This window comes from Herpailurus yagouaroundi, unplaced genomic scaffold (assembly GCF_014898765.1).
Source record: "Herpailurus yagouaroundi ecotype Mexico unplaced genomic scaffold, PumYag 77, whole genome shotgun sequence".
NCBI lineage: Eukaryota > Metazoa > Chordata > Mammalia > Carnivora > Felidae > Herpailurus > Herpailurus yagouaroundi.
In genome coordinates this window covers 100,906,906-100,925,970 of record NW_024412388.1, presented here as the reverse complement: position 1 = coordinate 100,925,970, position 19,065 = coordinate 100,906,906, and the positions used below count along the sequence as shown (strand labels likewise).

Sequence of the window (19,065 nt, the reverse complement as noted above, 5' to 3'; positions counted from 1 at the left end):
GCCCTCCTCTCTCAGGAGCCAATCAGCACCCCGCTTCTGCAGCCTCAACCCCCATAATTCACCGCGCGGGGCCTTCGCCCGCCGCCTTCGCGGGAACTCGGCGTTTGAACGGTGGGGCGTGGCTGCAGCTGGCGCGGCTCTTCCAGGTGGGGCTTTCCGCGTTAGGAAGCTTCGATTGGCTGTTGCCGGGAGGGGCAAGGGCAAGGCTGAGGCCGGGGGCGACTCCAGTTTATAGGTGAGACCTAGAGGCGGTCCTAGAGGGAGCGTGCGTTGCAGTTGCAGAGGGGAGCTCTGCAAGGAAGGCTCCTTTCTCCCGGAGGCCGACGGCGCCTGGAGCTTGGCGGTCGTCTCCGAGCCGGGGCCTGGCGCTCGGTCCCTGGGGAGGGTAGGCCCGGAGAAGCTGCCACCGCGGGAGGAGCTGTGAACCCCTCCAGGGCTGGGGCGAAGTGGGGTGCGGGACTACTACTGGGCGCGTCGTGGGGGACGCAGGCGCGAAGACTTCTGCAACACCCCCCAGTGATCCTTTAAGTGTGCGTGGAACTTTAGACTTCGCAGGGTGCTCACACGTAGACGTGTCTCTTGACTCGACGGCCTGGTGAGACGGGCATTATACGGAAGGTCCCGAGGTTCCCAGAAGTTTGACTCACCCAAGGTCACAGAATTAGTGAGTGGGTGATCCACCGACAGGTGCCCAGGGGGCTGCCCAGCTGCATCCTGTTGTGTACTGAATGTTCTCTAGGGCCTCTTGGTGCAGGAGCCCTGAGTTGTAAGAGTCCAAGTGGAAACAACAGGAGAGAAATAGATTACCTTTGGTGTACTCTGTGTATATTGTATCGTCAGACTTTTTCTATTAGTATGCTTTTGCAATGTTAAAAAAAAATATTGAGAGGTGCCTGGGTGGTTCAGTTGGTAAGCCTCCTGACTCTTGATTTTGGCTCAGATCACTATCTCATGGTTGGTGAGATGGAGCTGGCTCATGGTTGGTGAGATGGAGCTCCTCCTGCGGTCCCTACCCCCCACCCTTCATTGGCGCAGAACCTACTTGGAATCGTTTCCCTCTCCCGCTGCCCCTCCCCTACTTGCGCACGCGCGTGCGCTCGCGCGCGTGCGCGCGCGCGTGCGCTCGCGCGCTCTCTCTCTCTCTCTCTCTCTCTCTCTCTCTCTCTGTCTCATAAGAAACTTTTAAAAAATCGAGAATGAAGTTAAGTGAAAGAAAGGGAACTGTATTTGAAATGGTAATCAGAACTATTAGTGAGCAGAAAGGGAGGAATAGAAATCAAGAGATGTATTGCAGTAGAGATGAATTCATATTACAGCTATTGAGGACCATATGCTCAGACATATGGTGTGGCACATGCAACTGTTCTTATGGGACAGTTGAACAGAAACTCTGTAATGTCTAGGAAATCTAGGGTATATGATAAATGTAAATGTGGGGGGGAGGGCAGAAGCTTCACAGGAAGGGAGACGGACCTGAGGTATCATTTATTAATGAAACAAGTACTTATTAAATAGCTTTTTGTGTGCCCAGTGTGAACTAGGTGCTTGAGAAAAATAAAACTCATTTTCACGCAAAGTTTGAAACAATTTTTCTAACCACAAGGAGCTTACTATATGAAGGAGACTGCATTAGCACATATTGAATGAACACTTAAATAATCAAGTAAAATGATATTCAGTGTCAAGATGAGTGGAGTCAATAAACTGCGATTAATTTAATCACAGCCAAATTAAAGAAAAGGAGAATATTTCTGCCATAAAGTTGGAATATGCCAGATCAAAATGTTTAAGCTCCAGACAGTTGATAACCATATTTATAAGAGTGAGAAAACAGATAAGGTTGTCCTTGGGTGAGAGGTGGCCATAATACTGGCATAAACTGTAATGAATTCTACAATATATACTTTTCAAAATATATACATACATTAGTGCATGTGTATTAACTTTTATTCTTAATTTATACATTTACTTTATATTCTAATTAGCCTGCAGACCCTGGAGAGAATGTGCTTCATCAACCTCTATTTTGAGTAAAGTTGAGAGTTTTAGTTTGTTTTCCTCTAAAGCTAATTTATTCAAAAGGAATGCCTAAGCTAAGTTCTAGGGCTAGGTGGTTTATTTTTTATTTTATTTTATTTTATTTTATTTTATTTTATTTTAATTTTTATGAATATAATTTATTGTCAAATTGGCTTACATACAACACCCAGTGCTCATCCCAACAAGTGCCCTTCTCAATGCCCATCACCCGTTTCCCTCTCCCCCACCCCACCCCACCCACCCTCAGTTCTCTGTATTTAAGAGTTTCTTGTGGTTTGCTTCCTTCCCTCTCTGTAACTATTTTTCCCCCTTTCCTTCCCCCCTGGTCTTCTGTTAAGTTTCTCAAGATCCACATGTGAGTGAAAATATATAATATCTGTCTTTCTCTGAGTGACTTATTTCACTTAGCATAGTACTCTCCAGTTCCATCCACGTTGCTGCAAAGGGCAGAATTTCATTCTTTCTCATTGCCAAGTAGTATTCCATTGTATATATAAACCACATCTTTATCCGTTTGCCAGTTGATGGGCATTTAGGCTCTTTCCATAATTTGGCTATTGTTGAAAGTGCTGCTATAAACAATGGGGTACACTTGCCCCTATGCATCAGCACTCCTGTATCCTTTAGATAAATTCTTAGTAGTGCTATCGCTGGGTCGTAAGGTAGTTCTATTTTTAATTTTTTGAGGAACCTCCACACTTTTTAGGAGTGGCAGCACCAGTTTGCATTCCCACCAGCAGTGCAAGAGGGTTCCCGTTTCTCCACATCCTCACCAGCATCTTTTGTTAATTTTAGCCACTCTGACCTGTGTGAGGTGGTATCTCAGTGTGGCTTTGATTTGTATTTCCCTGATGATGAGTGACATTGAGCATCTTTTCACGTGTCTGTTGGCCACATGGATGTTTTCTTTGGAAAAATGTCTATTCACGTCTTCTGTAGGGCTAGATGATTTAAACTCACACGTTAATGATCCAGTAAATTCTTTCCCTATAGGGCTGGTCAGATGCAAAATGCATGATGGAATTGTTCTAAAATCAAATTGTGGTAATGACTGCGTAACTGTATATGTTTACCAAGGTTCGGACAACTATGTATTAGGGAATTGTACAGTATCTAAATTATCCCTCAATAAAGCTGTTTAGAAGCAAACAAAAAACTTAATTTCTAAGCGATGCCAAAACATCCGCCTGGCAAATAAAAGCTAGGATCATCTTGACATTTTGACATCCTAGGGAAATATAATGGGTGATGGAGTTAAATAGTAGAAACTCTTAAGTTTCGGATGGTGTGGATCCTTAGGCAGACTGGTTCGCTGGCCTATGCCATAACATCCCTTTGATGCAAACACTTATTTGAATTCTTGGGAAAATGAAAGAATTCTCTTTTCTCTGGTCACCATTGTGCCAGCTGGCATGTGTTAAACCTGTCAGTCACCTGTAAGATACTGGCAGAGAGAGGATCAGCTAGACCAGTCACCTCTTGACATCCTTGCCACTGTCTGTATTTTTTTAAAAAAAATAATCGGTGATTCTAAGTTATTTGTAAAATCCCAGCTTCTGTGCAGACTTTGGCTTCACTCATCTTAATAATTAAATTGTTCAAATGTGTTTTTCGAGTCGGCTGATAATTCTAAGAAACGTAGTTTGTTATCTGAACTTGTATCTTTCTGGATTTTTGCTTATTTCTTTGGGGTGGGGTGGGGAGAGGTAACTACTTTAAAACGTCAGATAAAGGATTTGTGCCCGTGAAGCACATGGTCACGGGAGGAAACCCTCACTGTCACTGCAGAAGGGTGTTCGGAGATCAGTGATTTTACATGCATTTTCACACTTGGTTCTCACACCTACCTTGGCAGTGGGTGTTCTTTTATCCCCATTTTAAAGAGTAGGACACCAACGTTCAGGGTAGTTAGGAACTTACCCCAAGGTCATGCTCCTAACCACTGTCTTACAGAGCCTGTGCTTGAACTTTGGGACCAGATAGGGCCAGTAGATTACTCTTGCTCTGGCTCAAAGTCACAAAGCTGACACCAGGCAGATCAGGGGCTGGAAGCGATTTTTTGAGATTCCCAGTCCAGTTCTTGCCACTACCGTATTTTTATGAGGTATAGACTATTCAGTGATTCATCCAGGGATTTAACCTACGCATAGCCAAGCGTTCAGGTATTTGTGATATGCCGACAGGGCTTGACAAATTCAAGATTAAAAAAGCAAAGCAAGTTGGGCCATCTTATAAATGACCACGAGGTGGCAGCCCACGAACATAAAAACCAAACACAAGTCCCTCCTGCTGTTTCATTTTTTTGTTTGTTTAAGGATATGTAATGGTAATTCAATTTCCTCTCATTTTGTGCCTTTCAAATATATGACCATTTTAACCTTATCCTTTGACATAAGCACAGTCAGAATGATACTGTGCTAAAGATAAATATGGTTTATCATTTAAAAAGCCAAGAGACCTGGGGTACCTGGGTGGCTCAGTTGGTTAAGCATCCGACTTTGGCTCAGGTCATGATCTCACGGTTCATGAGTTTGAGGCCCATGTCAGGCTCTGTGCTGACAGCTCAGAGCCTGGAGCCTGCTTCAGATTCTGTGTCTCCCTCTCTGCCCCTCCCCTGTTTGTTCTCTCTCCCTCTCTCTCTCTCTCTCTCTCTCTCTCTGTCTCTCAGAAATAAATAAAACATTAAAAAAAATTTTTTTAGAAAAGCCAAAAGACCTTAGAAATTCTTTTGTTGCGCCTATATTCTTTATTAGGGTCCAAATTTCACTGCTCTTAAAATATTGTCCCCAAACTGGTTCAAAGCGTGCCCTCCTTCATCTACTTCCTTGTTGTGGTTTTTTGGTAAATGTACAATTCAGTACTTTTTTAGTAAACCTATAAAGTTGTGCAGCCATGACCACAATCCAGTTTTAGAACATTTCTGTTACCACCACCCCCCCCCAAATTTCCCTTGAACCTGTGTATAGCAATCCTCACTTACACCCCCAGCCTCAAGCAACAACCGATGTGCTTTCTGTCCATAAATTTCGTCTTTCTGGACATTTCATGTAAATGGAATATGCAACATGTAACAAACTGCCTGTCTTCTGTTCCGTATCGTAATGCTTTTGAGTTTCCTCCATGTTGTAGCATGTATCCATATTTCATTCTTTTTATTGCCAAAGAGTATCCTATTGTATTCATTCATCTGTTGATAAACATTTGGGTCGTTTTCCCTTTGGGGTTACTAAGAACAGTGTTGTCATGAACACTAACAAGCCTCTGTGTGCACAAAGTTTTCATTCCTCTCAGGTACATACCTGTGAGTGGAATTTCTGGTTGTGTATTAAGTTTATGTTTAAGTCTTTAAGAAATGGCCCAACTGTTTCCCAAAGTGGCTATGCCATCTTATTTTCTTATGGGCAGTGTATAAAGGGCCCAACTTCTGCACATCCTCACCAACACTTGTTACTGTCTGCCTTTTTTATGATATTGGTTCTCGTTGTGGTGAAGTGGTGTCTCCTCTGTGTTTTAATTTGCATTTCCTGATGACTCAACAGTTGAGTTCCTTTGCATGTGGTTGCTAACCATCATCTTCCGCTTTTTCAATGGTTTTGCAAGGCTTTTTCTTTTAAAGATCTGTATGGAACTTAAACTAAAACCTAAGTAAAAATGACATCAATTGTTATAAATCTAAGGACATGAAAGAAATAGTTCTGGTTTGTGATCAGGGTAAGTAACACAATTGTATATACTGTTTTTTAATGTTTATTTATTTTTGAGAGAGACAGAACACAAGCAGGAAGGGGCAGAGAAAGAGGGAGACACAGAATCCCAAGCAGGCTCCAGGCTCCGAGCTGTCAGCGCAGAGCCCAACACGGGGCTTGAACCCACAAACTATGAGATGACGACCTGAGCCAAAGTCGGTCGCCCAACCGACTGAGCCACCCAGGCGCCCCAGCACAATTGTATATACACTATGATCATGGTCATGGGAAAAATACTTTTTAACTACAACAGACTGTTAACTTTTAAGAGTACATATCGTGTGGTTCCATTCCTATGGCTCTGAGAGTCTGGGTTGGGAGATGGGTCAGATTTTTATTTTTATTTTCTACAACTCTCATGTGTTACTCTTATTATTTGAAAAAAAAAATCCCTGGGTGGGTCAGTGGGTTGGTTGAGCGTCCAACTTCGGCTCAGGTCATGATCTCACAGTTCGAGTTGGAGCCCCATATCAGGCTCTGTGCTGACAGTTTGGAGCCTGGAACCTGCTTCATTCTGTCTCTCTCTCTCTCTCTACTGCTTCCTCTCTCTCTCTTTCTTTCTCTCTCTCTCTCTCTCTCTCTCAAGAATCAATAAACGTTAAAGGAAAAAAAAAAAGAACTCATCCACCTTTTAAAAACATGAATTGGGGGCGCCTGGGTGGCGCAGTCGGTTAAGCGTCCGACTTCAGCCAGGTCACGATCTCGTGCTCCGTGAGTTCGAGCCCCGCGTCAGGCTCTGGGCTGATGGCTCGGAGCCTGGGGCCTGTTTCCGATTCTGTGTCTCCCTCTGTCTCTGCCCCTCGCCCGTTCATGCTCTGTCTCTCTCTGTCCCAAAAATAAATAAAAAAACAAAACAAAACAAAACAAAAAAAAACGTTAAAAACATGAATTGGATTCTGTTGTTCTTTGCTTAAAAATGCTTCTGTGGCTTTCCATCGAATTTAGAAAAAAGCTGAAACCCTCATCCTGGCTCATGGGGGCCCCATGTGACTTTGGCCCTATCCACTTCTCTCTCTCGCCTTCTGCCTTCCAGCTGTCCTGACCTGCGCTCCTTGCCTCCCGTGCCTGGCTTTGTCTTACCTTAAGGCCATTGTTCGGTTGTTCTTTTCTCTTTCCTTTCCTTTCCTTTCCTTTCCTTTCTTTTCCCACACTCAAAGAAGATTAATGTTAATATGCCAATCAGGGATAATTTTTCCATGAGCAAGATTGCCTGGCCTTATATTCCATATTTGGACAGAGCTAGACAGTTAACCAGTGGCCATAGCCCATGCTGAAGGGGAAAGGGTTTGATAACCCTCTGCCCATGCTCCCATGTGGCTGGTTCTGAGTGGAACCAAAAATATGGAACACCTTGAGAATTTGTCATCCTTGCACAGGCGCTGTGCTAATCCTGTGCGTATCGTTGCAATTTTAGTATACGTGCTGCTGAAGCAAGCACTATGTTGTACTTTCGGCCTGACACGTTTCTTTAGATCTTCTTTTTTTTAACTTTTTTTTTTAATGTTTATTCATTTTTGAGAGAGAAAGAGAAAACACGCGCGCACGAGTCGGGGAAGGGCAGAGAGAGAGGGAGACACAGAATCCGAAGCAGGCTCCAGGCTCTGAGCTGTCAGAATAGAGCCCGATGTGGGGCTCGAACTCATGAACCGTGAGATCATGACCTGAGCCAAAGTCAGACGCTTAACCGACTGAGTCACCCAGGCGCCCTTTCCCTAGTTCTTTAAAAGCCTAGCCCCTAGGTCTTCAGGTCTCATCTGAAGTATCACCTCAGTGAGACTTTCCATGACTACTTAATCTAAAGAGGTCCTTCCTTGCTACTCCCTGCCTCCGCTCCCTGTTTGCTTTCTGCATAACGTTTAGTTTGCATGGTCTGTTTATTTGTTGATTGTGTCCTCCGCATAGATTATATATGTAGGTGCCAAGAGAGACCACTTCTGTTTTGCTCACCATGCTGCGTAGATACTCAGTAAATATCTAGTAAGTGAAATGAACTAAACCATAGAGCGGAAGGGACTGAAGTCACCAAGTGTGCCCGCCCAATCCCCTCCACTTCATCCCTAACGGATTCAGCATGAGGACTTCAAGTCACAGCAAATTCTCTGCTAGGGTATCTCAAATCGCCAGTTAATTCTAATGTCTGTTGAGGAGAAATATGTCTTTCTGTCTGAAACTTCCACTTATTTGTAATCTGGAGTGACACATAATACACCTAATTCTTTTCAGTGTCACTTTCAAATATTTGAATATGGCTGTCTCATCCTCCCCACATCCTCAGAGAGCCTGCTCCACCGGCTGTGATCATTTCCCTCCCCTCCGGAACCCCCCACCGGCACTTTTCCATGAACGTTTGCTTAATCTGAGGCCTCTCAAACAGAATCCGGCATGAAGAATCCTGTGGGATAATTATCTCCTTTCTTTGGGATACGACCATATATACATGCAATATAAGGCAACACAAAATTTCTCTCTGCTTTCTAACAAATATGTCACGCTACTTATTCACATCAAGTGTGCAATCAACCAGAACCACTGCTTTCGTTCTTCGCGCATGAGCTCACGTCTCCCCTACCTGGTGCACCTAATTGCTTGAGTTTAAACTCTGGATTCCAGCTTTCATCCTGCTAGTTTGGATCCATCTTTCTCACCTGTCTAGATCTCTTTGAATCTTGTTCCTGTCAGCTGACCTATTAGTGCTACCTCCTGAGTGTGTGTCAGCCGACCACTTGACAAGCCCGCTCCCCTGGATTGCATCTCAGTTGCCACGAGAAATGCTAAACCGGGCAGAGCACTTGGGTATCATGTGCCCAAGGCACACGGGCCGGCCGCGGGATCATGATTTGGGTATGGTTATTCGGTCAGGCACAGAGTCCCTGAAATGAAACGTTGCTCTTTCTTGCCTCGATGCCTCCCTGCAGCTCGTGCTGTCCCGATTTACCAGTCCACACATCAGAGCTGACGAGAAAGTGAGGTTAATCTGGGTGATTTTTTTTTTTCTTGGTGAGCAGCACAGGAAGCGGCCCAGAAGCTGCAGGGGGATGTGGTTCCTCGGGACAAGAGGCCCCTGTCTCACACCAGACTAATGATTCACTCAGTGACAGTCACCCAGTCCCCTGTCTTTGCCTGACACCCGTCTGTCACTTCTCACTTCTTATCTAATCCTCCACCTCCCTCCGGGTCCTCTCTCCGGCTTCACCTGCATCGGGATGAAGGCGGGCCGGTGCGAGTTGAGGGATTTGCTCCAGCCGGACAATGAGAAGACGGAGAGTTCATAACTCTTTTGGGGGAGAGCCGAGGCGGCCTTCCTGGGTAGCCCAAAGCATCCCCTTCAAAAGATGGAGCTCTTCTGAGCTCTTCATTTCCCTTTAGAGCTTCCTCCCTTTCCTGGACGACTTCCACCTTCACTCCAAGCAGAAGTCTTCCATAGAGCAGACACAGCCTCCCCTCTGCAGTAGCCCGGGGCGCCCAGTGAGGCCTGGCCCCAGTACCGCAGAGCTTAGCGCCCCTCCTGCCATCCGGCAGTTTCTTCCGGGAAGCAGGCAGCCTCCTTCTGTCTCCCAGTCCGTGGGTTCCTTCAGAACCTACTGGTGCCTGGTGCTTCGGATGGGACCGACCCACCTAAGCCCCAGAAAAGAGCTTGGGTGGGGCAGGGGCTTCTAGGTTCTTCTTTCTGTGGGACCTTGGCTTTTATTTCTGCTTTCTCACTTTTATGCTAATTGCCTCATTCTTCTCTCCCCTTCCTCTTTCTCTCTTCCTGCTCCCGCTACCCCTCCTGCCAACCCTCAGGGTCTTCGTCTTCAGTCCCCGAGCTGGGAGACAGCATTAAGGACTGGCTGTGCAGGAGGACTCACCCAGGTTCTTCGCCTGCCTGCCCGGAGCTCTGCGTGCACGTTGAAGTCGTCCCTCTGCATCCTCACACTTTTCTCGAGGTGACAGAATTCCTGCCACTTTCGCCATTGCCTACATCTGACAGAACAGCTGGAGCAGGGCTCAGTGGTAGGTGGGGACATTCTGTTCGCATGAGTGATTTTGTTTTTAAGCCGTACACCCTACCCAAGAGTGTGCGTGTACAATAAAACATACCAGATAACTTACCGCATCTGAAGCTTGTTAACAGGCATGAAGAACACAGGTATGGAGCAAAGCACCGTCCAGTGCATTAATTACACTGTCAATTTCTTCTACGGACTGAACTGTGTCTCCCCGAATTCATATGACGAAACTCAGTTTCCCAGTGTGATGGTATGTGGGGGTGGGGCCACTGGGAGATAATTAGGTTTAGGTAAGGTCTTGAGGCTGAGGCCCTCATGAAGGGATTAGTGCCCTTATTAGAGATACCAGAGAGACTCTTCTTCTGTGTGTGTGTGTTTCTCTCTCTCTCTTTCTCTCTCTCTGTCACATGAGGACATAGAGAGAAGTTGGCAGTCTACAAGCTGGGAAGAGGGTGCTTGCCAGTGGGCTGGCATCTTGATCTGGGACTTTTCGTCTCCAGGACCGTGAGAAACTAAAGTTCTGTTGTGTAAGCCACCCAGTCTATGGCATTTTGTTACGGCAGCTCGAGCTGACTAAAACAAATTCCCAAGCTAAGTATTTGCTATCTACCATAACATTTGTTTTCCAGATGTGCCATTTGCACTCAAATCTGCATGCAAATTGAATTAGCTAATTAATATAGGTATATACTACCTCAGGATAGGAGTCTCTAGTGACTCCCTTCCCCATTAATTCCCATATATTTATATATCTTCACTTGGAACTCCTGGATTAAACTCCCTTGTCTCTTCATTTAACTGTAAAGCACTCAGACAATTTTGTCCGAATGTTCCTCTGTCCACATTTGCCTTGATATCCTCTTTCCTGAAACATCATACTTATCCTTCCCAAAATTAGGTTCATGGGCGGTGGACCCAAACAATGATCCCATTTTGTAGCAAAGCCCATGCTTGGACCTTATGTCTATACCCTGTTCTTTCCACGATCATGTTAAGAATTTAGAAAGCGAGGGGCGCCTGGGTGGCGCAGTCGGTTGAGCGTCCGACTTCAGCCAGGTCACGATCTCGCGGTCCGTGAGTTCGAGCCCCGCGTCGGGCTCTGGGCTGATGGCTCAGAGCCTGGAGCCTGTTTCCGATTCTATGTCTCCCTCTCTCTCTGCCCCTCCCCCGTTCATGCTCTGTCTCTCTCTGTCCCAAAAATAAATAAACGTTGAAAAAAAAATTTTTTTTAAAGAATTTAGAAGGCGAAATGCAGGTATCTGGTTTCCTTTTCCGGAGCAGAGACGATTAAAATGTCCAGCCTGTCGATGATGCCCAACACTTATGAGTTCTGTCTCCTTTACGCGCCTATCTCATTTAACCGTCACAACAGACTCTGTGGAGTAGTGAGGATCCCCTCCCTGGAGGGACGAGGGCAGTGAGACAAAGAAAGATTAACTGGCAAAGATGACAGCCAGCGAAGGATGTCAGGGTTTCCCCGCAGGCAGTCTGAATCCAGAGGTTACCTTCCTGACTACTAAGAAACCAGATGTATTCGTTGGGCGTCCCACCAAAAAGGAGCAAGAGGTCAAAGTGGAGGAGAGCCCTAAGAGGGAGTATTTGGCAGCCTCAATTTTATCTTGCTGCGGCTTTCTTCTCACGGGGGCTCACGTGTTGGCTCTTTCTTTTGTGTGAAAGGATTACTAAATATCATAGTTGCCATTTAGCTTTCTGTTGCCAGGTTGGGATGGCTCCTGGTTTACTGCTTCTGAGCGACCCAAACTGAATACTACCCTGGATACCTTCCCTCGATGAAGAAAAGTTTTGAGCAAGGAACTTGGACTGGAAACTTAGACTTTAGAATTTAGTACGTGTGTGTTCGGACCTGACGTTAGGTCCTAATACTGATCGGGTTTTTTCGCACAGCATCCCGATTTGTCAGCTCTAGGACTGGAGGTATTTGGCCCACGTGTAGGAGTAAAGGCCATCCTGACATCAGCACCATTTTATTGGTGGGGGGGAGGGTCATATCTTGGGTATTGAGAACAGAAGATCCTCAGACAATTCTTAGCCGCCAGCAGGGTGGTACCAATAGCTGCCGTGAGATTATTAAACAGTACGAAGATTCCCTACAGACAGACTCAAGAACTGGTAGCATTTGCCTTCAGTCATGGGAGACCATAACAAAAACACGCTCTCATGTGTTTATTTGGGCAGCATCCTGTGGTAGCACAGAGTAGCCATGCAATCAACACGCATGGGATTAAATGGACATCTGTGGGAACCAGGGCAAAGAGTGCCAAGGGGTCCCCTGTCCCCTGTCTAGATTTAGTCTCCCCTTTTTAGAGCAAACCGGATCCTAACATGTGACAAAGCAAACATCTGGCATTAGTTTTTCTGTCCCAATGGTGCTCCTGTTCTACCTTGTGTGTGCAGCTCTTTGCTCAGAATGAGATGGTGGCATCTTTATAAGTAGAGGAAGCACAGTGTGATAGAAAGGGTGTTGCTTTTGGAGTTCATGCATCTGGGCTCAAGGGCCAGCTCTTTTTGATACTTAAAGCATGATACTTAACTGCTTTCTCCTGGTTTATGGTTAGATCTCAGCTTCACAGGTTTGTTGTAAAGCTCTGGTGCTCCTAACCCATGATGGCGGCTCAACATAGTGAACATCAGCTCCCTTCTCCTTTCCTCCTAGAGGGAATGGATGATATCACTTATTTCTGCATTCCTAACTCCCAGCATATGTCTTGGCACACGCGGAATATCTGGAAATGTTTGTGGAACAAATAAAATCTTATTTCCCAGTGTATTAAAATCCCTCCCTCTGTGTTGGTCATCTAGTTGGTTCTCAAACACTTAAAAAATTTTTTCTGTGGGGTGCCTGGGTGGCTCAGTCAGTTACGCTTCTGACTCTGGCCCAGGTCATGATCTCGTGGTTCATGAGTTCGAGCCCTGTGTTGGGCTCTGTGCCGACAGCTAGGAGCCTGGAGCCTGCTTCAGATTCTATGTCTCATTCTCTCTCTGCCCTCCCCGGCCCCCCCCCCCCGCCCCCAGCCAACTTGTGCTGTCTCTCTCTGTCTCTCAAAAATGAATAAAGGTTAAAAAAAAATTTAACTTCGGTGTAAGTTATTTACATACAGTTATTTCAGTTATATACTACTATATATATTTATTAAGTTATATATTAGATTATTTACATAAATTGCTAGATCTTAAGAAAGCTTAGTACATTTTTACATAGGTATACATACACCCATGAAACCATCACCTAGATAAAGATAAAAAACATTTCAGTTGCCCCAGAAGGTTCTTCCTGCTACTTCCCAGCCAATACTCCCCCTACCAGAGGAAATGATTATGGTGACTTCTGTCCTCATAGATTTGTTTTGCCGGTTCTTGGATTTCAAATAAATGGATCTTATAGTGCATACCCTTTTGTGCCTGGCTTATTTCACTCAAAAAATGCTGTGATATTCATCCATGCCGTCACGTATGCAGCAGTTTGTTCATTTTTATTATGTGTAGTATTCCACAATATATATAAACTATGTGTCCGTTCACCTACTGATGGACAGTGGGGTTGTTCCTAGTTTTTAGCAATGATGGATAAAGCTGTATTTTCGTTTATGTCTTTTGGTGGATAGAGCTATTCCTTTCTCTCGGGTAAACGCAAGGAGTGGAGTTGCTTATCAAAAACTACCAAACTATTTTACAAAATAGTTGAACACACTTACACTGCCACCAGCACCGTATTAAGTTCTGGTAACTTTAAATTCTTACCTGTGTTTGATATTTGGTATTGTCTTTAACATTTTAATCATCCGGGTATCTCATGGTTGTTTTAATTTGTAGATTTCTGATGAGTGATGATGTTGAGCGTCTTTTCAGATGCTGTGGCCACGGGGCTGCACTATTCAGATCTCACTTCAAGGGAACCTTCTGCAGGGAACATAGCTGACTGACAGCTTCCAGCAGCTAGATCATCATATCTGTCACGATGCTCGCACTAAGGCCACATTTTCCCAGGAAATTTTCTGTTTCCAGTCAAAGACTAAGCAGGGCAGAGATACTAGACTTAGACCATTTCTGCCCAGTAGAGCCCTTCTCCAATAGCCAATCTTTGTTTAAGAGACTCCCATCAGCTTGGCCCAGATTACCTCAAAACTGCAGTGTCTACAGTTCTTCCTACATCATCCGCCTTCCTTCCCTGATCCTTTTATAGATGTCAAACCTGCACCACAGTCCAGGGCTCTCCCCACTTTCTCCTGCCCCACCCCCCTTTTCCTTCATAGGCATTTCCCTCAGTAGACCCCTTGTATGTCTAATCCCATCTTGGCATATGCTTCATGAAGCCTGAACTGACCTACGTGATTATTGACTGTTGATAATTCTCTTTTGTAAAACCCCTGTACAAGTCTTTTGTCTATTTTTAAGATGAGCTTCATGCTCCTCCTTTTTTAAAAAAATTTATTTATAGGAGCGCCTGGGTGGCTCAGTCGGTTAAGCATCTGACTTCGGCTCAGGTCATGATCTTGTGGCTTGTGGGTTGGAGCCTTGCGTCAGGCTCTGTGCTGACAGCTCAGAGCCTGGAGCCTGCTTCGGATTCTGTGTCTCCCTCTCTGTCTGCACCTCTCTGCTAACGTTCTGTCTCTCTGTCTCTCTCTCAAAAATAAACATTTAAACATTTTTTAAAAATTTATTAAAAAAAAAATTTAAAAAAAAAAAAATGGGGCGCCTGGGTGGCGCAGTCGGTTAAACGTCCGACTTCAGCCAGGTCACGATCTCGCGGTCCGTGAGTTCGAGCCCCGTGTCGGGCTCTGGGCTGATGGCTCGGAGCCTGGAGCCTGTTTCCGATTCTGTGTCTCCCTCTGTCTCTGCCCCTCGCCCGTTCATGCTCTGTCTCTCTCTGTCCCAAAAATAAATAAACGTTGGAAAAAAAAATTTTTTTTTAAATTTATTTATAGGAGTTCTGTATATATTCTGGATATAAATTCTTTGTTAGATATGATTTGTGAATATTTTCCCTCCATCCATGGCTTGTGTATAATCACTTTATTAATGATATCTTTGATGAATAGTTTATTTTAGTGGTGCCCAGTTTTTTTTCCTTTGTAGTATAAAATGTGAGGTAGGTGTCAAGGTTCTTTTTTGTTTTTCATATGAATATCCAATGGTGTCAGCTAACTAGAAGAAACATGATTTCCCCACTGCAGTAGCACCTATAATGGAAATTAGGTAAATCTACATATGTATGTATATTTCTGGACTCTATTCTGTTCCATTGATTTCCTTGTTTATACTTGCACCTATAATACATAGTTTTTAAATATATATACCATCACACTTTATTTTTAAAGTAATCTCCATGCCCAACATGGGGCTCAAACTCCTGGCCTTGAGATCAAGAGTCACATGCTCCATGGACTGAGCCAGCCAGATGCTCCTACAACACACTGTTGTAATTATTATAGTTTTATAGAATGTCCTGGAACTTGAGCTCATAATTCCTCCAACTTTTTCTTCCTAAATATTGTCTAGATTATTTTTATTTTCATTTATTAGAATGAGCCCATCGATTTCTAAAATTACCTGGGATTGGGATTATGATTCCATTAAACCAGGGTTTCTTATCTTCAACGCTATGGAAATTTTGGGCTTTGCTGTGGGGAAAGGAGTCTGTCCTGTGCATTGCAGGAGATTTAGCAGCAACCCTGGCCACTGCCCACTAAGTGCTGGTAGTAACCCTTCCCCCCACCCCAGGTGGTGCCACACAGGTCAAGGGGCGCCTGGGTGGCTCAGTCGGTTAAGCATCTGACTTAGGCTCAGACCATGATCTCATGGTTTGTGAGTTGGAGCTCCACGTTGGGCTCTGTGCTGACAGCTCTGAGCCTGGAACTGCTTCACATTCTAGGTCTCCTGCTCTCTCTGCCTGCCCCTGCTCACGCACCCCTGCTCACGCACTGCCTCTCTCTGTCTCTCTCAAAAGTAAATAACATTTAAAAAAATTATTTAAAAAAATGTGTCTGTAAATTGCCAAATATCCTTTGGCAAGCACAACTGCCCTGCCCTCTCTCCCCGATTGATAACCACTGCATCAAATCTATGGAGCAATCTGGAGAAAATTGGCATCTTAACAGTATTGGGACTCTCCATCCACAAAAATGGATTCTCTCTCCATTTAAAACTGAAGCACACACTTTCAACACCCTGTACCATTGTGACCTTAAAGGCATAACGAATTCAGGTTTTCATTTACTGGTTATTTATGACATAGGAACTTATACCTCCTCGCCAAAACCATCTCAGCAAATGGTTTAATGTGATAATTATTCTTCTAGTCAAAATATCTCTATTTGGAAGTCAGAGCTGATCCAAAAGGAGCCTTGGATTTAAATATGACATAGTAGAAACTCCAAATGTCTAACAAGTAAATTAAACAAAAAAGCAAGCATCAAAAAGATAAGGTAAGGGTGTAGGTTCAAGCCCCACATTCGTTGTACAGATTACTTAAAAATAAAGTCTTTAGGGGCGCCTGGGTGGCTCAGTTGGTTAAGCGTCAGACTTCAGCTCAGGTCATGATCTCACAGTTTGTGGGTTTGAGCCCCACATCAGGCTCTGTGCTGACAGCTAGAGCCTGGAGGCTGCTTCGGGTTCTGTGTCCCCCTCTGTCTCTCTGCCCCTCCCCCACGATGCTTGCTCTCTCTCTCTCTCTCTCTCTGTCTAAAATAAACATACATACATACATAAAATCTTTAAAAACACAAAAGATAAGGTAAATGGAAAGCCAATTAAGTGAAAAGATACTACTCTCTCATCTCTACACTTACCAATAGAAAATTAATATTTATTAACCAGAAGAAGAATCTCATAACATGTCATTGTCTTTAACAAATATACATTAGCTACCTCTTTGAGCTTGCTGTAAGACTTGAAACTTTCTGACAGTTTGGTTCAGTCCACAAACCTCATAAAGTTGTTTTTATCCCTGTTACACAAATTAGAGGACAGTGGAGGTGGTGTCCTGAGGCTAGCGGTCTCATTTTGTCCTGGTACTGCCCCAGCCCTCACCCAACTCCTACCCATCATCTATGCTGCTCCTTTTTCAATTCTCCTGAAGGGAGCTGCCCCTTCCCTGCTAAATAACATTCAATGGCTCACCACTGTCCACCAAATAAAGGCCAAGTTCTTGTGCACGTTCAAGATCTTGTTTCCTATACATCTCAATAGACTATAAAGAACAAAAACAGCCTATTCATGCCTTTGTCACCTCCTTGTCGTCTCACCCCACACAGAGTAGGAATACCTCCAGAGTGATGCATTTTCCATCTCCAGTAGGAGTATGGCAGAGGATTCGAACTTCACAACTGTTTGGACTGGACACTGATCCAGAGGGCTTAGGATTATTCTTCAGTTAATCAGGTATATTACAGATACAGATACAACAGGTCAAATAAAATTTCCCAGGAGCACAGGGCACGGCGGAGACAGAACACTAGCCACTAAAAAAGAGCAGGGTTGGAAAACTTTTCTTGTAAAGCGTCAGATAGTAAATATTCTAGGCGTTGCGGGTCATATAGCCCCCCTGGCAGTGACTCACCACTGCTGTTTTATTGTGACAGCGGCCGGAGATAATATGTAGGCAAATGGGAGTGGCTGTATTCGCACAAATCGTATTTTAAAAAACAGGTGGTGGGCAGCATTCGGCCTGTGGGCCATAGGTGGCCAACTCCTGAGACAGAGGGTTGTTCTGTTACAAAGAGGTTTTGAAACACAAGATGCTGACGGGAAAACCAGGTGCTGACATAGAACGGAAAAGTTGAAATCAATGAACAAAAGTACAATTCTGTACTAAGTTTTAGACAGGAAAATGGAACAAGTACATACTTGGAAAAAGAAGAGGTTTCATGTAAAATGTCTCCTGAGTTAGGTGAAAAATTTTATTCAGTTCAAGAAAAGAGAAAAGATGACTTTGGGGCTTGGTTGCCTGAAAATTCCCCGTGGGCCAAATGGAGCCGTGTGGCTTCTCTGAACATCTAACGTGCTGTATGAAAGCAGAGCATCCAGAAGATGCAGGGTGACGACCCCAGGGGATGGGGCACCATGTTGGTCGGGTCACCACTAGATCCCTCACCCCCATCTCTGCCAGACACTAGGAGGTGCTCACTGCGAAATAATCGTTCCCGTGTTCTGCGCTGGGTGGTGCGGTTGGACATTTGAGTGTCTGCTCTGTGCAATGTCTGAGCCGGATTCAAACGTGAAAAAGTGCTGTTTGAGCTCCAAGCTTCTGAAAGGCGGGGCCCAGCTGAGGACAGAGGAAGAGAGATAAGGGGAAAGAGTAGCCCAGGCAGGGGACAGTACTAGAGTCTGCTGGGATTATCTGACGGGGCTCAATTCTGTTCTTTCTCTTCAAAATACCAGTTAAACTCCAGGTTTCTGCCGGGGGCGGGGGGGGGGGGTGGGCAGGGGGCATCACACTTTCTAAGGAGTCATAACTTTAGCTTTGTTTTCTGAAAAATATGCCACCCTACCTGAGAGACAAGAGACAAATGTGTTGACACATTTAAGGAAACACTTGTAGTGTTTCAAATGAGCCGATAGAGGGAGAGAAACGTAAGGAACCCATAGGCTACAGTGGGAGTTCTCAGGGCCCCGGTAATCCCCTGGCAAGGGAACTAATTATGTTTGCAGAAGACGTGTGTGCTTGATAAAATAATTAAAAATAAATTGCTCTCGGGGCGCCTGGGTGGCGCAGTCGGTTAAGCGTCCGACTTCAGCCAGGTCACGATCTCGCGGTCCGGGAGTTCGAGCCCCGCGTCGGGCTCTGGGCTGATGGCTCGGAGCCTGGAGCCTGTTTCCGATTCTGTGTCTCCCTCTCTCTCTGCCCCTCGCCCGTTCATGCTCTGTCTCTCTCTGTCCCAAAAATAAAAATAAATGTTGAAAAAAAAATTAAAAAAAAAAAATAAAAATAAATTGCTCTCCTTGGACATGCAAATCGCCAAGTGTTAAAGCAACCCCATTGGTCACATAGATAATAAATAGATGCGTTTTCTCAAGTCTGTTAGGTGGCACTGATTGATTTCCAATTCTGGCTACGATAGGGCCTGAGCAGCTTTTGAAACAAAGATGAGGAGACCTCAGGCCCAGTGGGAACAGTTGTCATATCCTGGGGGCCAGTTGTTAAAAGCCGTAAGCCATGGCCACTCCCCAATCCCAGCCCTCCTGACCTTTCCTGGCTGAGAACTGGGGACTCTGAGGAGCCAGACTTGACCCAGTGATCCCCCTGGGCTCCCAGCCCCTGCTGGAGGAGGAGG

The 19,065-nt window shown here is 45.0% G+C and overlaps 1 long non-coding RNA gene and 1 other non-coding gene across 2 annotated transcripts; one reads left to right on the top strand and one right to left on the bottom strand.

The window, feature by feature from the left end:
* Positions 1–78: 78 nt before the first annotated feature.
* LOC121027776 (uncharacterized) lies at positions 79–11,758 on the top strand. Its single transcript, XR_005788924.1, has 3 exons — positions 79–235; positions 9,570–9,779; positions 11,496–11,758. It is a non-coding gene; the product is annotated as an uncharacterized LOC121027776 (long non-coding RNA).
* On the bottom strand, positions 7,122–7,224 carry LOC121027881 (U6 spliceosomal RNA). Its single transcript, XR_005788966.1, has one exon. It is a non-coding gene; the product is annotated as a U6 spliceosomal RNA (small nuclear RNA).
* Positions 11,759–19,065: the final 7,307 nt, after the last annotated feature.